Genomic DNA, 20081 nt, shown 5'->3' on the forward strand with positions numbered 1-20081 from the left:
CTTGCTAGGCGACACTCGGACGGAGTGTGGGCCCCCTAGCTATGCGACACTCGGACGGAGTGTAGTCCCCCTAGCTAGGCGACACTCGGATGGAGTGTGGGACCCCTAGCTAGGCGACACTCGTATGGAGTGTGGGCCCCCTAGCGACACTCGAACGGAGTGTGGGTCCCCTATCGACAATCGGACGGAGTGTGGGCCGTTTAGCTAGGCGACACTCAGACGGAGTGTGCGCCCCCTAGCAAAGCGACACACGGACGGAGTGTGGGCCCCCTAGCTAGGCGACACTCGGACGAAGTGTGGGCCCCCTAGCTAGGCAACACTCGGACAGTGTGTGGGCCCCCTAGCTAGGCGACACTAGAACGGAGTGTGGTCCCCCTAGCTAGGCGACTCTCGGACGGAGTGTGGGCCCCCTAGCTAGGCGACACTCAGACGGAGTGTGGGCACCCTAGCTAGGCGACACTCGGACGGAGTGTGGGCCCTCTTGCTAGGCGACACTCTGACGGAATGTGGGCCCCCTAGCTAGGCGACACTCGGACGGAGTGTGGGCCCTCTTGCTAGGCGACACTCGGACGGAGTATGGGCCCCCTAGCTAGGCGACACTCGGACGGATTGTGGGCCACCTTGCTAGGCGACACTCGGATGGAGTGTGGGCCCCCTAGCTAGGCGACACTCGGATGGAGTGTGGGCCCCCTAGCGACACTCGAACGGAGTGTGGGTCCCCTAGCGACAATCGGACGGAGTGTTGTCCCTCTAGCTAGGCGACGCTCGGACGGAGTGTGGGCCCCATAGCTAGGCGACACTCGGACGGAGTGTGGGCCCTGTAGCTAGGCGACACTCGGACGAAGTGTGGGCCCCCTAGCTCGGCGACTCGGACGTAGTGTGGGCCCCTAGCTAGGCGACACTCGAACGGAGTGTGGGCCCCCTATCTAGGCGACACTCGGACGGAGTGTGGGCCCCCTAGCTAGGCGACACTCGGACGGAGTGTGGGGCCCCTAGCTAGGCGACACTCGGACGGAGTGTGGGCCCCCTAGCTAGGCGACACTCGGACTGAGTGTGGGCCCACTTGCTAGGCGACACTCGGACGGAGTGTGGGCCCCCTATCTAGGCTACACTCAGACGGAGTGTGGGTCCTCTTGCTAGGCGACACTCGGACGGAGTGTGGGCCTCCTTGCTATGCGACACTCGGACGGAGTGTGGGCCCCCTAGCTAGGCGAGACTCGGACGGAGTGTGGGCCCCCTAGCTAGGCGACACTCGGACGGAGTGTGGGCCCCCTAGCTAGGCGACACTCGAACCGAGTGTGGGCCCCCTAGCTAGGCGACACTCGGACGGAGTGTGGGCCCCCTAGCTATGCGACACTCGGACGGAGTGTTGGCTCCCTAGCTAGGCGACTCTCGGACGGAGTGTGGGCCCCCAAGCTAGGCGACACTCGGACGGAGTGTGGGCCCCCTAGCTAGGCGACACTCGGACCGAGTGTGGGCCCCCTAGCTAGGCGACACTCGGACGGAGTGTGGGTCCCCTAGATAGGCGACACTCGGACGGAGTGTGGGCTCCCTAGCTAGGCGACACTCGGACGGAGTGTGGGCCCTCTTGCTAGGCGACACTCTGACGGAGTGTGGGCCCCCTAGCTAGGCGACACTCTGACGAAGTGTGGGCCCTCTTGCTAGGCGACACTCGGACGGAGTGTGGGCCCCCTTGCTAGGCGACACTCGGACGGAGTGTGGGCCCCCTAGCTAGGCGACACTCGGACGGAGTATGGTCCCCCTAGCTAGGCGACACTCGGAAGGAGTGTGGGCCCCCTAGCTAGGCGACACTCGTATGGAGTGTGGGCCCCCTAGCGACACTCGAACGGAGTGTGGGTCCCCTATCGACAATCGAACGGAGTGTGGGCCGTTTAGCTAGGCGACACTCGGACGGAGTGTGCGCCCCCTAGCTAGGCGACACACGGACGGAGTGTGGGCCCCCTAGCTAGGCGACACTCGGACGGAGTGTGGGCCCCCTTGCTAGGCGACACTCGGATGGAGTGTGGGCCCCGTAGCGACACTCGAACGGAGTGTGGGTCCCCTAGCGACAATCAGACGGAGTGTGGGCCCTTTAGCTAGGCGACACTCGGACGAAGTGTGCGCCCCCTAGATAGGCGACTCTCGGACGAAGTGTGGGCCCCCTAGCTAGGCGACATTCGGACGGAGTGTGGGCACTCTTGCTAGGCGACACTCGGACGGAGTGCGGGCCCCCTAGCTAGGCGATACTCGGACGGAGTGTGGGCCCTCTTGCTAGGCGACACTCGGACGGAGTGTGGGCCCCCTAGCTAGGCGACACTCGGATGGAGTGTGGGCCCCCTAGCGACACTCGAAAGGAGTGTGGGTCCCCTAGCGACAATCGGACGGAGTGTGGGCCCTTTAGCTAGGCGACACTCGGACGGAGTGTGGGCCCCCTAGCTAGGCGACACTCGGACAGAGTGTGGGCCCTCTTGCTAGGCGACACTCGGATGGAGTGTGGGCCCCCTTGCAAGGCATCACTCGGACGGAGTGTGGGCCCCCTAGCTAGGCGACACTCGGAAGGAGTGTGGGCCACCTAGCTAGGCGACATTCGGACGGAGTGTGGGCCCCCTAGCTAGGCGACACTCTGATGGAGTGTGGTCCCCCTAGCGACACTCGAACGGAGTGTGGGTCCCCTAGCGACAATCGGACGGAGTGTGGGCTCTTTAGCTAGGCGACACTCGAACGGAGTGTGGGCCCCCTACCTAGGCGACACTTGGACGGAGTGTGGGCCCTCTAGCTAGGCGACAATCGGACGGAGTGTGGGACCTTTAGCTAGGCGACACTCGGACGGTGTGTGGGCCCCATAGCTAGGTGACACTCGGATGGATTGTGGGCCCCCTAGCTAGGCGACACTCGGACGGAGTGTGGGCCCTCTAGCTAGGCGACACTCGGACGAAGTGTGGGCCCCCTAGCTAGGCGACACTCGGACGGAGTGTGAGCCCCCTAGCTATGCGACACTCGAACGGAGTGTGGTCCCCCTAGCTAGGCGACACTCGGACAGAGTGTGGGCCCCCTAGCTAGGCGACACTCGGACGGAGTGTGGGCCTCCTAGCTAGGCGACACTCGGACGGAGTGTGGGCCCCCTAGCTAGGCGACTCTCGGACGGAGTGTGGGCCCCCTAGCTAGGCGACACTCGGACGAAGTGTTGGCCCCCTAGCTAGGCGACACTCGGACTGAGCGTGGGCCCTCTTGCTAGGCGACACTCGGACGGAGCGTGGGCCCCCTAGCTAGGCGACACTCAGACGGAGTGTGGGTCCTCTTGCTAGGCGACACTCGGACGGAGTATGGGCCCCCTTGCTAGGCGACACTCGGACGGATTGTGGTCCCCCTAGCTAGGCGACACTCGGACGGAGTGTGGGCCACATAGCTAGGCGACACTCGGACGGAGTGTGGGCCCCCTAGCTAGGCGACACTAGGATGTAGTGTGGGCCCCCTAGTGACACTCGAACGGAGTGTGGGTCCCATAGCGACAATCTGACGGAGTGTGGGCCCTTTAGCTAGGCGACACTCGGACGGAGTTTGGGCCCCCTAGCTAGGCGACACTCGAACGGAGTGTGGTCTCCCTAGCTAGGCGACACTCGGATGGAGTGTGGGCCCCTTAGCTAGGCAACACTCGGACGGAGTGTGGGCCCCCTAGCTAGGCGACACTCGGACAGACTGTGGGCCCTCTTGCTAGGCGACACTCTGACGGAGTGTGGGCCACCTTGCAAGGCGACACTCGGACGGAGTGTGGGCCCTCTTGCTTGGCGACACTCGGACAGAGTGTGGGCCCCCTTGCTAGGCATCAGTCGGACGGAGTGTGGGCCCCCTAGCTAGGCGACACTCAGACGGAGTGTGGGCCACCTAGCTAGGCGACACTCGGACGGAGTGTGGGCCCCCTAGCTAGGCGACACTCGGATGGAGTGTGGGCCCCCTAGCGACACTCGAACGAGTGTGGGTCCCCTAGCGACAATCAGACGGAGTGTGGGCCCTTTAGCTAGGCGACACTCGAACGGAGTGTGGGCCCCCAGCTAGGCGACACTCGGACGGAGTGTGGGCCCCTAGCTAGGCGACACTCGGACGGAGTGTGGGCCCCCAAGCTATGCGACACTCGGACGAAGTGTGGGCCCCCTAACTAGGCGACACTCGGACGGAGTGTGGGCCCCCTAGCTAGGCGACACTCGGACGGAGTGTGGGCCCCCTAGCTGGGCGACACTCGGACGGAGTGTGGGCCCCCTAGCTAGGCGACACTCTGACGGAGTGTGGGCCCTCTTGCTAGACGACACTCTGACGGAGTGTGGGCCCCCTAGCTAGACGACACTCGGACGAAGTGTTGGCCCTCTTGCTAGGCGACACTCGGACGGAGTGTGGGCCCCCCAGCTAGGCGACACTCGGACGGAGTGTGGGCCACCTAGCTAGGTGACACTCGATCGGAGTGTGGGCCCCCTATCGACACTCGAACGGAGTGTGGGTCCCTAGCGACACTCGGACGGAGTGTGGGCCCCCTAGCGACATTCGGACGGAGTGTGAGCCCCCTAGCTAGGCGACACTCGAACGGAGTGTGGTCCCCCTAGCTAGGCGACACTCGGACGGAGTGTGGGCCCCCTAGCTAGGCGACACTCGGACGGAGTGTGGGCCCCCTAGCTAGGCGACACTCGAACGGAGTGTGGTCCCCCTAGCTAGGCGACACTCGGACGGAGTGTTGTCCCCCTAACTAGGCGACACTCGGACGAAGTGTGGGCCCCCTAGCTAGGCGACACTCGGACGGAGTGTGGGCCCTCTTGCTAGGCGACACTCGGACGGAGTGTGGGCCCCCTAGCTAGGCGACACTCAGATTGAGTGTGGGTCCTCTTGCTCGGCGACACTCGGACGGAGTATGGGCCCCCAAGCTAGGCGACACTCGGACGGAGTGTGGGCCCCCTTGCTATGCGACACTCGGACGGAGTGTTGGCCCCCTAGCTAGGCGACACTCGGACGGAGTGTGGGCCACCTAGCTAGGTGACACTCGGACGGAGAGTGGGCCCCCTAGCTAGGCGACACTCGGATGGAGTGAGGGCCCCCTAGCGACACTCGAACGGAGTGTGGGTCCCCTAGCGACAATCGGACGGAGTGTGGGCCCTTTAGCTAGGCGACAATCGGACGGAGTGTGGGCCCTTTAGCTAGGCGACACTCGGACGGAGTGTGCGCCCCCTAGCTAGGCGACACTCGGACGTAGTGTGGGCCCCCTAGCTAGGCGGCACTCGGACGGAGTGTGGGACCCCTAGCTAGGCGACACTCGGACGGAGTGTGGGACCCCTAGTTAGGCGACAGTCGGACGAAGTGTGGGCCCCCTAGCTAGGCGACACTCGGACGGAGGCTTGGCCCCCTAGCTAGGCGACACTCGAACGGAGTGTGGTCCCCCTAGCTAGACGACACTCGGACGGAGTGTGGGCCCTCTAACTAGGCGACACTCGGATGGAGTGTGGGCCCCCAAGCTAGGCGACACTCGGACGGAGTGTGGGACCTCTTGCTAGGCGACACTCTGACGGAGTGTGGGCCCCCTAGCTAGGCGACACTCGGACGGAGTGTGGGCCCTCTTGCTAGGCGACACTCGGACGGAGTGTGGGCCCCCTAGCTAGGCGACACTAGGACGGAGTGTGGGCCACCTAGCTAGGCGACATTCGGACGGAGTGTGGGCCCCCTAGCTAGGCGACACTCTGATGGAGTGTGGTCCCCCTAGCGACACTCGAACGGAGTGTGGGTCCCCTAGCGACAATCGGACGGAGTGTGGGCCCTTTAGCTAGGCGACACTCGAACGGAGTGTGGGCCCCCTAGCTAGGCGACACACGGACGAAGTGTGGGCCCCCTAGCTAGGCGACACTCGGACGGAGTGTAGGACCGCAAGCTAGGCGACACTCGGACGAAGTGTGGGCCCCCTAGCTAGGCGACACTCGGAAGGAGTGGGGGCCCTCTTGCTAGGCGACACTCAGACAGAGTGTGGGCCCCCTTGCTAGGCGACACTCGAAGGGAGTGTGGGCCCCCTAGCTAGGCGACACTCGGACGGAGTGTGGTCCCCCTATCTAGGCGACACTCGGACGGAGTGTGGGCCCCCTAGCTAGGCGACACTCGTATGGAGTGTGGGCCCCGTAGCGACACTCAAACGGAGTGTGGGTCCCTTAGCGACAATCAGACGGAGTGTGGGCCCTTTAGCTAGGCGACACTCGGACGGAGTGTGCACCCCCTAGCTAGTCGACACTCGGACGGAGTGTGGGCCCCCTAGCTAGGCGACACTCGGACGAAGTGTGGGCCCCCTAGCTAGGCGACACTCGGACGGAGTGTGGGCCCCCTAGCTAGGCGACACTCGAACGGAGTGTGATCCGCATAGCTAGGCGACACTCGGACGGAGTGTGGGCCCCCTAGCTAGGCGACACTCGGACGGAGTGTGGGCCCTCTTGCTAGGCGACACTCGGACGGAGTGTGGGCCCCCTAGCTAGGCGATACTCGGACGGAGTGTGGGCCCTCTTGCTAGGCGACACTCGGACGGAGTGTGGGCCCCCTAGCTAGGCGACATTCGGATGGAGTGTGGGCCCCCTAGCGACACTCGAAAGGAGTGTGGGTCCCCTAGCGACAATCGGACGGAGTGTGGGCCCTTTAGCTAGGCGACACTCGGACGGAGTGTGGGCCCTCTAGCTAGGCGACACTCGGACAAAGTGTGGGCCCTCTTGCTAGGCGACACTCGGACGGAGTGTGGGCCCCCTTGCAAGGCATCACTCGGACGGAGTGTGGGCCCACTTGCTAGGCGACACTCGGACGGAGTGTGGGCCACCTAGCTAGGAGACATTCGGACGGAGTGTGGGCCCCCTAGCTAGGCGACACTCGGACGGAGTGTGGGCCACCTAGCTAGGTGACACTCGATCGGAGTGTGGGCCCCCTATCGACACTCGAACGGAGTGTGGGTCCCCTAGCGACACTCGAAAGGAGTGTGGGCCCCCTAGCGACACTCGGACGGAGTGTGGGCCCCCTAGCTAGGCGACACTCGAACGGAGTGTGGTCCCCCTAGCTAGGCGACACTCGGACGGATTGTGGGCCCCCTAGCTAGGCGACACTCGGACGGAGTGTGGGCCCCCTAGCTAGGCGACACTCGAACGGAGTGTGGTCCCCCTAGCTAGGCGACACTCGGACGGAGTGTGGGCCCCCTAACTAGGCGACACTCGGACGGAGTGTGGGCCCCCTAGCTAGGCGACACTCGGACGGAGTGTGGGCCCTCTTGCTAGGCGACACTCGGACGGAGTGTGGGCCCCCTAGCTAGGCGACACTCAGACGGAGTGTGGGTCCACTTGCTAGGCGACACTCGGACGGAGTGTGGGCCCCCAAGCTAGGCGACACTCGGACGGAGTGTGGGCCCCCTTGCTATGCGACACTCGGACGGAGTGTGGGCCCCCTAGCTAGGCGACACTCGGACGGAGTGTGGGCCACCTAGCTAGGCGACACTTGGACGGAGAGTGGGCCCCCTAGCTAGGCGACACTCGGATGGAGTGTGGGCCCCCTAGCGACACTCGAACGGAGTGTGGGTCCCCTAGCGACAATCGGACGGAGTGTGGGCCCTTTAGCTAGGCGACAATCGGATGGAGTGTGGGCCCTTTAGCTAGGCGACACTCGGACGGAGTGTGCGCCCCCTAGCTAGGCGACACTCGGACGGAGTGTGGGCCCCCTAGCTAGGCGACACTCGGATGGAGTGTGGGACCCCTAGCTAGGCGACACTCGGACGGAGTGTGGGACCCCTAGCTAGGCGACACTCGGACGAAGTGTGGGCCCCCTAGCTAGGCGACACTCGGACGGAGGCTGGGCCCCCTAGCTAGGCGACACTCGAACGGAGTGTGGTCCCCCTAGCTAGGCGACACTCGGACGGAGTGTGGGCCCTCTAGCTAGGCGACACTCGGACGGAGTGTGGGCCCCCTAGCTAGGCGACTCTCGGACGGAGTGTGGGCCCTCTTGCTAGGTGACACTCTGACGGAGTGTGGGCCCCCTAGCTAGGCAACACTCGGACGGAGTGTGGGCCCTCTTGCTAGGCGACACTAGGACGGAGTGTGGGCCCCCTAGCTAGGCGATACTCTGACGGAGTGTGGGCCCTCTTGCTAGGCGACACTCGGACGGAGTGTGGCCCCCCTAGCTAGGCGACACTCGGATGGAGTGTGGGCCCCCTAGCGAAACTCGAAAGGAGTGTGGGTCCCCTAGCGACAATCGGACGGAGTGTGGGCCCTTTCGCTAGGGGACACTTGGACGGAGTGTGGGCCCCCTAGCTAGGCGACACTCGGACAAAGTGTGGGCCCTCTTGCTAGGCGACACTCGAACGGAGTGTGGGCCCCCTTGCAAGGCATCACTCGGACAGAGTGTGGGCCCCCTAGCTAGGCGACACTCGGACGGAGTGTGGGCCACCTAGCTAGGCGACATTCGGACGGAGTGTGGGCCCCCTAGCTAAGCGACACTCTGATGGAGTGTGGTCCCCCTAGCGACACTCGAACGGAGTGTGGGTCCCCTAACGACAATCGGACGGAGTGTGGGCCCTTTACCTAGGCGACACTCGAATGGAGTGTGGGCCCCCTAGCTAGGCGACACTCGGACGGAGTGTGGGCCCCCTAGCTAGGCGACACTCGGACGGAGTGTGGGACCCCAAGCTAGGCGACACTCGGACGAAGTGTGGGCCCCCTAGCTAGGCGATACTCGGAAGGAGTGTGGGCCCTGTTGCTAGGCGACACTCGGACAGAGTGTGGGCAACCTTGCTAGGCGACACTCGAAGGGAGTGTGGGCCCCCTAGCTAGGCGACACTCGGACGGAGTGTGGTACCCCTAGCTAGGCGACACTCGGACGGAGTGTGGGCCCCCTAGCAAGGCGACACTCGTATGGAGTGTGGGCCCCGTAGCGACACTCGAACGGAGTGTGGGTCCCCTAGCGACAATCAGACGGAGTGTGGGCCCTTTAGCTAGGCGACACTCGGACGGAGTGTGCGCCCCCTAGCTAGGCGACTCTCGGACGAAGTGTGGGCCCCCTAGCTAGGCGACACTCGGACGGAGTGTGGGCCCCCTAGCTAGGCGACACTCGAACGGAGTGTGATCCCCATAGCTAGGCGACACTCGGACGGAGTGTGGGCCCCCTAGCTAGGCGACACTCGGACGGAGTGTGGGCCCTCTTGCTAGGCGACACTCGGACGGAGTGTGGGCCCCCTAGCTAGGCGATACTCGGACGGAGTGTGGGCCCTCTTGCTAGGCGACACTCGGACGGAGTGTGGGCCCCCTAGCTAGGCGACATTCGGATGGAGTGTGGGCCCCCTAGCGACACTCGAAAGGAGTGTGGGTCCCCTAGCGACAATCGGACGGAGTGTGGGCCCTTTAGCTAGGCGACACTCGGACGGAGTGTGGGCCCCCTAGCTAGGCGACACTCGGACAGAGTGTGGGCCCTCTTGCTAGGCGACACTCGGACGGAGTGTGGGCCCCCTTGCAAGGCATCACTCGGACGGAGTGTGGGCCCCCTAGCTAGGCGACACTCGGACGGAGTGTGGGCCACCTAGCTAGGCGACATTCGGACGGAGTGTGGGCCCCCTAGCTAGGCGACACTCTGATGGATTGTGGTCCCCCTAGCGACACTCGAACGGAGTGTGGGTCCCCTAGCGACAATCGGACGGAGTGTGGGCTCTTTAGCTAGGCGACACTCGAACAGAGTGTGGGCCCCCTACCTAGGCGACACTCGGACGGAGTGTGGGCCCCCTAGCTAGGCGACACTCGGACGGAGTGTGGGACCCCAAGCTAGGCGACACTCGGACGAAGTGTGGGCCCCCTAGCTAGGCGACACTCGGAAGGAATGTGGGCCTCTTGCTAGGCGACACTCGGACAGAGTGTGGGCCCCCTTGCTAGGCGACACTCGAAGGGAGTGTGGGCCCCCTAGCTAGGCGACACTCGGACGGAGTGTGGTCCCTCTAGCGAGGCGACACTCGGACGGAGGCTGGGCTCCCTAGCTAGGCGACACTCGAACGGAGTGTGGTCCCCCTAGCTTGGCGACACTCGGGCGGAGTGTGGGCCCTCTAGCTAGGCGACACTCGGACGGAGTGTGGGCCCCCTAGCTAGGCGACACTCGGACGGAGTGTGGGCCCTCTTGCTAGGCGACACTCTGACGGAGTGTGGGCCCCCTAGCTAGGCAACACTCGGACGGAGTGTGGGCCCTCTTGCTAGGCGACACTAGGACGGAGTGTGGGCCCCCTAGCTAGGCGATACTCTGACGGAGTGTGGGCCCTCTTGCTAGGCGACACTCGGACGGAGTGTGGGCCCCCTAGCTAGGCGACACTCGGATGGAGTGTGGGCCCCCTAGCGACACTCGAAAGGAGTGTGGGTCCCCTAGCGACAATCGGACGGAGTGTGGGCCCTTTAGCTAGGGGACACTCGGATGGAGTGTGGGCCCCCTAGCTAGGCGACACTCGGACAAAGTGTGGGCCCTCTTGCTAGGCGACACTCGGACGGAGTGTGGGCCCCCTTGCAAGGCATCACTCGGACAGAGTGTGGGCCCCCTAGCTAGGCGACACTCGGACGGAGTGTGGGCCACCTAGCTAGGCGACATTCGGACGGAGTGTGGGCCCCCTAGCTAGGCGACACTCTGATGGAGTGTGGTCCCCCTAGCGACACTCGAACGGAGTGTGGGTCCCCTAGCGACAATCGGACGGAGTGTGGGCCCTTTAGCTAGGCGACACTCGAACGGAGTGTGGGCCCCCTAGCTAGGCAACACTCGGACGGAGTGTGGGCCCCCTAGCTAGGCGACACTCGGACGGAGTGTAGGACCGCAAGCTAGGCGACACTCGGACGAAGTGTGGGCCCCCTAGCTAGGCGACACTCGGAAGGAGTGCGGGCCCTCTTGCTAGGCGACACTCAGACAGAGTGTGGGCCCCCTTGCTAGGCGACACTCGAAGGGAGTGTGGGCCCCCTAGCTAGGCGACACTCGGACGGAGTGTGGTCCCCCTAGCTAGGCGACACTCGGACGGAGTGTGGGCCCCCTAGCTAGGCGACACTCGTATGGAGTGTGGACCCCGTAGCAACACTCAAACGGAGTGTGGGTCCCCTAGCGACAATCAGACGGAGTGTGGTCCCTTTATCTAGGCGACACTCGGACGGAGTGTGCACCCCCTAGCTAGTCGACACTCGGACGGAGTGTGGGCCCCCTAGCTAGGCGACACTCGGACGAAGTGTGGGCCCCCTAGCTAGGCGACACTCGGACGGAGTGTGGGCCCCCTAGCTAGGCGACACTCGAACGGAGCGTGATCCCCCTAGCTAGGCGATACTCGGACGGAGTGTGGGCCCTCTTGCTAGGCGACACTCGGACGGAGTGTGGGCCCCCTAGCTAGGCGACACTCGGATGGAGTGTGGGCCCCCTAGCGACACTCGAAAGGAGTGTGGGTCCCCTAGCGACAATCGGACGGAGTGTGGGCCCTTTAGCTAGGCGACACTCGGACGGAGTGTGGGCTCTCTAGCTAGGCGACACTCGGACAAAGTGTGGGCCCTCTTGCTAGGCGACACTCGGACGGAGTGTGGGCCCCCTTGCAAGGCATCACTCGGACGGAGTGTGGGCCCCCTAGCTAGGCGACACTCGGACGGAGTGTGGGCCACCTAGCTAGGAGACATTCGGACGGAGTGTGGGCCCCCTAGCTAGGCGACACTCGGACGGAGTGTGGGCCACCTAGCTAGGTGACACTCGATCGGCGTGTGGGCCCCCTATCGACACTCGAACGGAGTGTGGGTCCCCTAGCGACACTCGAACGGAGTGTGGGCCCCCTAGCGACACTCGGACGGAGTGTGGGCCCCCTAGCTAGGCGACACTCGAACGGAGTGTGGTCCCCCTAGCTAGGCGACACTCGGACGGATTGTGGGCCCCTAGCTAGGCGACACTCGGACGGAGTGTGGGCCCCCTAGCTAGGCGACACTCGAACGGAGTGTGGTCCCCCTAGCTAGGCGACACTCGGACGGAGTGTAGGCCCCCTAACTAGGCGACACTCGGACGGAGTGTGGGCCCCCTAGCTAGGCGACACTCGGACGGAGTGTGGGCCCTCTTGCTAGGCGACACTCGGACGGAGTGTGGGCCCCCTAGCTAGGCGACACTCAGACGGAGTGTGGGTCCACTTGCTAGGCGACACTCGGACGGAGTGTGGGCCCCCAAGCTAGGCGACACTCGGACGGAGTGTGGGCCCCCATGCTATGCGACACTCGGACGGAGTGTGGGCCCCCTAGCTAGGCGACACTCGGACGGAGTGTGGGCCACCTAGCTAGGCGACACTCGGACGGAGAGTGGGCCCCCTAGCTAGGCGACACTCGGATGGAGTGTGGACACCCTAGCGACACTCGAACGGAGTGTGGGTCCCCTAGCGACAATCGGACGGAGTGTGGGCCCTTTAGCTAGGCGACAATCGGACGGAGTGTGGGCCCTTTAGCTAGGCGACACTCGGACGGAGTGTGCGCCCCCTAGCTAGGCGACACTCGGACGGAGTGTGGACCCCCTAGCTAGTCGACACTCGGACGGAGTGTGGGACCCCTAGCTAGGCGACACTCGGACGGAGTGTGGGACCCCTAGCTAGGCGACACTCGGACGAAGTGTGGGCCCCCTAGCTAGGCGACACTCGGACGGAGGCTGGGCCCCCTAGCTAGGCGACACTCGAACGGAGTGTGGTCCTCCTAGCTAGGGGACACTCGGACGGAGTGTGGGCCCTCTAGCTAGGCGACACTCGGACGGAGTGTGGGCCACCTAGCTAGGCGACTCTCGGACGGAGTGTGGGCCCTCTTGCTAGGTGACACTCGGACGGAGTGTGGGCCCCCTAGCTAGGCGACACTCGGATGGAGTGTGGGCCCCCTAGCGAAACTCGAAAGGAGTATGGGTCCCCTAGCGACAATCGGACGGAGTGTGGGCCCTTTAGCTAGGGGACACTTGGACGGAGTGTGGTCCCCCTAGCTAGGCGACACTCGGACAAAGTGTGGGCCCTCTTGCTAGGCGACACTCGGACGGAGTGTGGGCCCCCTTGCAAGGCATCACTCGGACAGAGTGTGGGCCCCCTAGCTAGGCGACACTCGGACGAAGTGTGGGCCCCCTAGCTAGGCGACACTCGGACGGAGTGTGGGCCCCCAAGCTAGGCGACACTCGGACGGAGTGTGGGCCCCCATGCTATGCGACGCTCGGACGGAGTGTGGGCCCCCTAGCTAGGCGACACTCGGACGGAGTGTGGGCCACCTAGCTAGGCGACACTCGGACGGAGAGTGGGCCCCCTAGCTAGGCGACACTCGGATGGAGTGTGGACACCCTAGCGACACTCGAACGGAGTGTGGGTCCCCTAGCGACAATCGGACGGAGTGTGGGCCCTTTAGCTAGGCGACAATCGGACGGAGTGTGGGCCCTTTAGCTAGGCGACACTCGGACGGAGTGTGCGCCCCCTAGCTAGGCGACACTCAGACGGAGTGTGGGTCCACTTGCTAGGCGACACTCGGACGGAGTGTGGGACCCCAAGCTAGGCGACACTCGGACGGAGTGTGGGCCCCCATGCTATGCGACACTCGGACGGAGTGTGGGCCCCCTAGCTAGGCGACACTCGGACGGAGTGTGGGCCACCTAGCTAGGCGACACTCGGACGGAGAGTGGGCCCCCTAGCTAGGCGACACTCGGATGGAGTGTGGACACCCTAGCGACACTCGAACGGAGTGTGGGTCCCCTAGCGACAATCGGACGGAGTGTGGGCCCTTTAGCTAGGCGACAATCGGACGGAGTGTGGGCCCTTTAGCTAGGCGACACTCGGACGGAGTGTGCGCCCCCTAGCTAGGCGACACTCGGACGGAGTGTGGACCCCCTAGCTAGTCGACACTCGGACGGAGTGTGGGACCCCTAGCTAGGCGACACTCGGACGGAGTGTGGGACCCCTAGCTAGGCGACACTCGGACGAAGTGTGGGCCCCCTAGCTAGGCGACACTCGGACGGAGGCTGGGCCCCCTAGCTAGGCGACACTCGAACGGAGTGTGGTCCTCCTAGCTAGGGGACACTCGGACGGAGTGTGGGCCCTCTAGCTAGGCGACACTCGGACGGAGTGTGGGCCACCTAGCTAGGCGACTCTCGGACGGAGTGTGGGCCCTCTTGCTAGGTGACACTCTGACGGAGTGTGGGCCCCCTAGCTAGGCAACACTCGGACGGAGTGTGGGCCCTCTTGCTAGGCGACACTAGGACGGAGTGTGGGCCCCCTAGCTAGGCGATACTCTGACGGAGTGTGGGCCCTCTTGCTAGGTGACACTCGGACGGAGTGTGGGCCCCCTAGCTAGGCGACACTCGGATGGAGTGTGGGCCCCCTAGCGAAACTCGAAAGGAGTATGGGTCCCCTAGCGACAATCGGACGGAGTGTGGGCCCTTTAGCTAGGGGACACTTGGACGGAGTGTGGTCCCCCTAGCTAGGCGACACTCGGACAAAGTGTGGGCCCTCTTGCTAGGCGACACTCGGACGGAGTGTGGGCCCCCTTGCAAGGCATCACTCGGACAGAGTGTGGGCCCCCTAGCTAGGCGACACTCGGACGGAGTGTGGGCCACCTAGCTAGGCGACATTCGGACGGAGTGTGGGCCCCCTAGCTAAGCGACACTCTGATGGAGTGTGGTCCCCCTAGCGACACTCGAACGGAGTGTGGGTCCCCTAACGACAATCGGACGGAGTGTGGGCCCTTTACCTAGGCGACACTCGAACGGAGTGTGGGACCCCAAGCTAGGCGACACTCGGACGAAGTGTGGGCCCCCTAGCTAGGCGACACTCGGAAGGAGTGTGGGCCCTCTTGCTAGGCGACACTCGGACAGAGTGTGGGCAACCTTGCTAGGCGACACTCGAAGGGAGTGTGGGCCCCCTAGCTAGGCGACACTCGGACGGAGTGTGGTACCCCTAGCTAGGAGACACTCGGACGGAGTGTGGGCCCCCTAGCTAGGCGACACTCGTATGGAGTGTGGGCCCCGTAGCGACACTCGAACGGAGTGGGGGTCCCCTAGCGACAATCGGACGGAGTGTGGGCTCTTTAGCTAGGCGACACTCGAACAGAGTGTGGGCCCCCTACCTAGGCGACACTCGGACGGAGTGTGGGCCCCCTAGCTAGTCGACACTCGGACGGAGTGTGCGCCCACTAGCTAGGCGACTCTCGGACGAAGTGTGGGCCCCCTAGCTAGGCGACACTCGGACGGAGTGTGGGCCCCCTAGCTAGGCGACACTCGAACGGAGTGTGATCCCCATAGCTAGGCGACACTCGGACGGAGTGTGGGCCCCCTAGCTAGGCGACACTCGGACGGAGTGTGGGCCCTCTTGCTAGGCGACACTCGGACAGAGTGTGGGCCCCCTAGCTAGGCGATACTCGGACGGAGTGTGGGCCCTCTTGCTAGGCGACACTCGGACGGAGTGTGGGCCCCCTAGCTAGGCGACATTCGGATGGAGTGTGGGCCCCCTAGCGACACTCGAAAGGAGTGTGGGTCCCCTAGCGACAATCGGACGGAGTGTGGGCCCTTTAGCTAGGCGACACTCGGACGGAGTGTGGGCCCCCTAGCTAGGCGACACTCGGACAGAGTGTGGGCCCTCTTGCTAGGCGACACTCGGACGGAGTGTGGGCCCCCTTGCAAGGCATCACTCGGACGGAGTGTGGGCCCCCTAGCTAGGCGACACTCGGACGGAGTGTGGGCCACCTAGCTAGGCGACATTCGGACGGAGTGTGGGCCCCCTAGCTAGGCGACACTCTGATGGAGTGTGGTCCCCCTAGCGACACTCGAACGGAGTGTGGGTCCCTTAGCGACAATCGGACGGAGTGTGGGCTCTTTAGCTAGGCGACACTCGAACAGAGTGTGGGCCCCCTACCTAGGCGACACTCGGACGGAGTGTGGGCCCCCTAGCTAGGCGACACTCGGACGGAGTGTGAGACCCCAAGCTAGGCGACACTCGGACGAAGTGTGGGCCCCCTAGCTAGGCGATACTCGGAAGGAGTGTGGGCACTCTTGCTAGGCGACACTCGGACAGAGTGTGGGCCCCCTTGCTAGGCGACACTCGAAGGGAGTGTGGGCCCCCTAGCTAGGCGACACTCGGACGGAGTTTGCTCCCCCTAGCGAGGCGACACTCGGACGGAGGCTGGGCCCCCTAGCTAGGCGACACTCGAACGGAGTGTGGTCCCCCTAGCTAGGAGACACTCGGACGGAGTGTGGGCCCTCTAGCTAGGCGACACTCGGACGGAGTGTGGGCCCCCTAGCTAGGCGACACTCGGACGGAGTGTGGGCCCTCTTGCTAGGCGACCCTCTGACGGAGTGTGGGTCCCCTAGCTAGGCAACAGTCGGACGGAGTGTGGGCCCTCTTGCTAGGCGACACTAGGACGGAGTGTGGGCCCCCTAGCTAGGCGATACTCTGACGGAGTGTGGGCCCTCTTGCTAGGCGACACTCGGACGGAGTGTGGGCCCCCTAGCTAGGCGACACTCGGATGGAGTGTGGGCCCCCTAGCGACACTCGAAAGGAGTGTGGGTCCCCTAGCGACAATCGAACGGAGTGTGGGCCCTTTAGCTAGGGGACACTCGGACGGAGTGTGGGCCCCCTAGCTAGGCGACACTCGGACAAAGTGTGGGCCCTCTTGCTAGGCGACACTCGGACGGAGTGTGGGCCCCCTTGCAAGGCATCACTCGGACAGAGTGTGGGCCCCCTAGCTAGGCGACACTCGGACGGAGTGTGGGCCACCTAGCTAGGCGACATTCGGACGGAGTGTGGGCCCCCTAGCTAGGCGACACTCTGATGGAGTGTCGTCCCCCTAGCGACACTCGAACGGAGTGTGGGTCCCCTAGCGACAATCGGACGGAGTGTGGGCCCTTTAGCTAGGCGACATTCGAATGAAGTGTGGGCCCCCTAGCTAGGCGACACTCGGACGGAGTGTGGGCCCCCTAGCTTGGCGACACTCGGACGGAGTGTGGGACCCCAAGCTAGGCGACACTCGGACGAAGTGTGGGCCCCCTAGCTAGGCGACAATCGGAAGGAGTGTAGGCCCTCTTGCTAGGCGACACTCGGACAGAGTGTGGGCCCCCTTGCTAGGCGACACTCGAAAGGAGTGTGGGCCCCCTAGCTAGGCGACACTCGGACGGAGTGTGGTCCCCCTAGCTAGGCGACACTCGGACGGAGTGTGGGCCCCCTAGCTAGGCGACACTCGTATGGAGTGTGGGCCCTGTAGCGACACTCGAACGGAGTGTGGGTCCCCTAGCGACAATCAGACGGAGTGTGGGCCCTTTAGCTAGGCGACACTCGGACGGAGTGTGCGCCCCCTAGCTAGGCGACTCTCGGACGAAGTGTGGGCCCCCTAGCTAGGCGACACTCGGACGGAGTGTGGGCCCCCTAGCTAGGCGACACTCGAACGGAGTGTGATCCCCATAGCTAGGTGACACTCGGACGGAGTGTGGGCCCCCTAGCTAGGCGACACTCGGACGGAGTGTGGGCCCTCTTGCTAGGCGACACTCGGACGGAGTGTGGTCCCCCTAGCTAGGCGATACTCGGACGGAGTGTGGGCCCTCTTGCTAGGCGACACTCGGACGGAGTGTGGGCCCCCTAGCTAGGCGACACTCGGATGGAGTGTGGGCCCCCTAGCGACACTCGAAAGGAGTGTGGGTCCCCTAGCGACAATCGGACGGAGTGTGGGCCCTTTAGCTAGGCGACACTCGGACGGAGTGTGGGCCCCCTAGCTAGGCGACACTCGGACAGAGTGTGGGCCCTCTTGCTAGGCGACACTCGGACGGAGTGTGGGCCCCCTTGCAAGGCATCACTCGGACGGAGTGTGGGCCCCCTAGCTAGGCGACACTCGGACGGAGTGTGGGCCACCTATCTAGGCGACATTCGGACGGAGTGTGGGCCCCCTAGCTAGGCGACACTCTGATGGAGTGTGGTCCCCCTAGCGACACTCGAACGGAGTGTGGGTCCCCTAGCGACAATCGGACGGAGTGTGGGCTCTTTAGCTAGGCGACACTCGAACGGAGTGTGGGCCCCCTAGCTAGGCGACACTCGGACGGAGTGTGGGCCCCCTAGCTAGGCGACACTCGGACGGAGTGTGGGACCCCAAGCTAGGCGACACTCGAACGGAGTGTGGGTCCCCTAGCGACAATCAGACGTAGTGTGGGCCCTTTAGCTAGGCGACACTCGGACGGAGTGTGGGCCCCCTAGCTAGGCGACACTCGGACGGAGTGTGGGCCCCCTAGCTAGGCGACACTCGGACGGAGTGTGGGACCCGTAGCGACACTCGAACGGAGTGTGGGTCCCCTAGCGACAATCAGACGGAGTGTGGGCCCTTTAGCTAGGCGACACTCGGACGGAGTGTGGGCCCCCTAGCTAGGCGACACTCGGACGGAGTGTGGGCCCCCTAGCTAGGCGACACTCGGACGGAGTGTGGGACCCCAAGCTAGGCGACACTCGGACGAAGTGTGGGACCCCTAGCTAGGCGACACTCGGAAGGAGTGTGGGCCCTCTTGCTAGGCGACACTCGGACAGAGTGTGGGCCCCCTTGCTAGGCGACACTCGAAGGGAGTGTGGGCCCCCTAGCTAGGCGACACTCGGACGGAGTGTGGTCCCCCTAGCTAGGCGACACTCGGACGGAGTGTGGGCCCCCTAGCTAGGCGACACTCGTATGGAGTGTGGGCCCCGTAGCGACACTCGAACGGAGTGTGGGTCCCCTAGCGACAATCAGACGGAGAGTGGGCCCTTTAGCTAGGCGACACTCGGACGGAGTGTGCGCCCCCTAGCTAGGCGACACTCGGACAGAGTGTGGGCCCCCTAGCTAGGCGACACTCGGACGAAGTGTGGTCCCCCTAGCTAGGCGACACTCGGACGGAGTGTGGGCCCCCTAGCTAGGCGACACTCGTATGGAGTGTGGGCACCGTAGCGACACTCGAACGGAGTGTGATCCCCATAGCTAGGCGACACTCGGACGGAGTGTGGGCCTCCTAGCTAGGCGACACTCGGACGGAGTGTGGGCCCTCTTGCTAGGCGACACTCTGACGGAGTGTGGGCCCCCTAGCTAGGCGACACTCGGACGGAGTGTGGGCCCTCTTGCTAGGCGACACTCGGACGGAGTGTGGGCCCCCTAGCTAGGCGACACTCTGCCGGAGTGTGGGCCACCTAGCTAGGCGACACTCGGATGGAGTGTGGGCCCCCTAGCTAGGTGACACTCGGATGGAGTGTGGGCACCATAGCGACACTCGAACGGAGTGTGGGTCCCCTATCGACAATCAAACGGAGTGTGGGCCCTTAAGCTAGGCGACACTCGGACGGAGTGTGGGCCCCCTAGCTAGGCGACACTCGGACGGAGTGTGGTCCCCATAGCTAGGCGACATTCGGACGGAGTGTGGGCCCCCTAGCTTGGCGACACTCGGACGGAGTGTGGGTCCCCTAGCTAGGCACCACTCGGACGGAGTGTGGGAGTGTGGGCCCCCTAGCTAGGCGACACTCGGACGGAGTATGGGCCCCCTATCTAGGCGACACTCGAACGGAGTGTGGGCCCCCTAGAGAGGCGACACTCGGACGGAGTGTGGGCCGCCTAGCTAGGCGACACTCGGACGGAGTTTGGGCCCCCTAGCTAGGCAACACTCGGACGGAGTGTGGGCACCCTAGCGCCACTCGGACGGAGTGTGGGAGTGTGGGACCCCTATCTAGGCGACACCTGGACGGAGTGTGGGTCCCCTAACTAGGCGACACTCGGACGGAGTGTGGGCCCCCTAGTTAGGCGACTCTCGGACGGAGTGTGGGCCCCCTAGCTAGGCGACACTCGGACGGAGTGTGGGCCCCCTAGCTAGGCGACACTCGGACGGAGTGTGGGCCCCCTAGCTAGGCAACACTCGGACGGAGTGTGGGCCCCATAGCTAGGCGACACTCGGACGGAGTGTGGGCCCCCTAGGTAGGCTACATTCGGACGGAGTGTGGGCCCCCTAGCTAGGCGACACTCGGACGGAGTGTGTGCCACCTAGCTAGGCGACACTCGGACGGAGTGTGGGCCCCCAAGCTAGGCGACACTCGGACGGAGTGTTGGCCCCCTAGCTAGGCGACA

This window comes from Dendrobates tinctorius, unplaced genomic scaffold (assembly GCF_039654945.1).
Source record: "Dendrobates tinctorius isolate UK_male_01 unplaced genomic scaffold, ASM3965494v1 ptg000022l, whole genome shotgun sequence".
Lineage (NCBI taxonomy): Eukaryota > Metazoa > Chordata > Amphibia > Anura > Dendrobatidae > Dendrobates > Dendrobates tinctorius.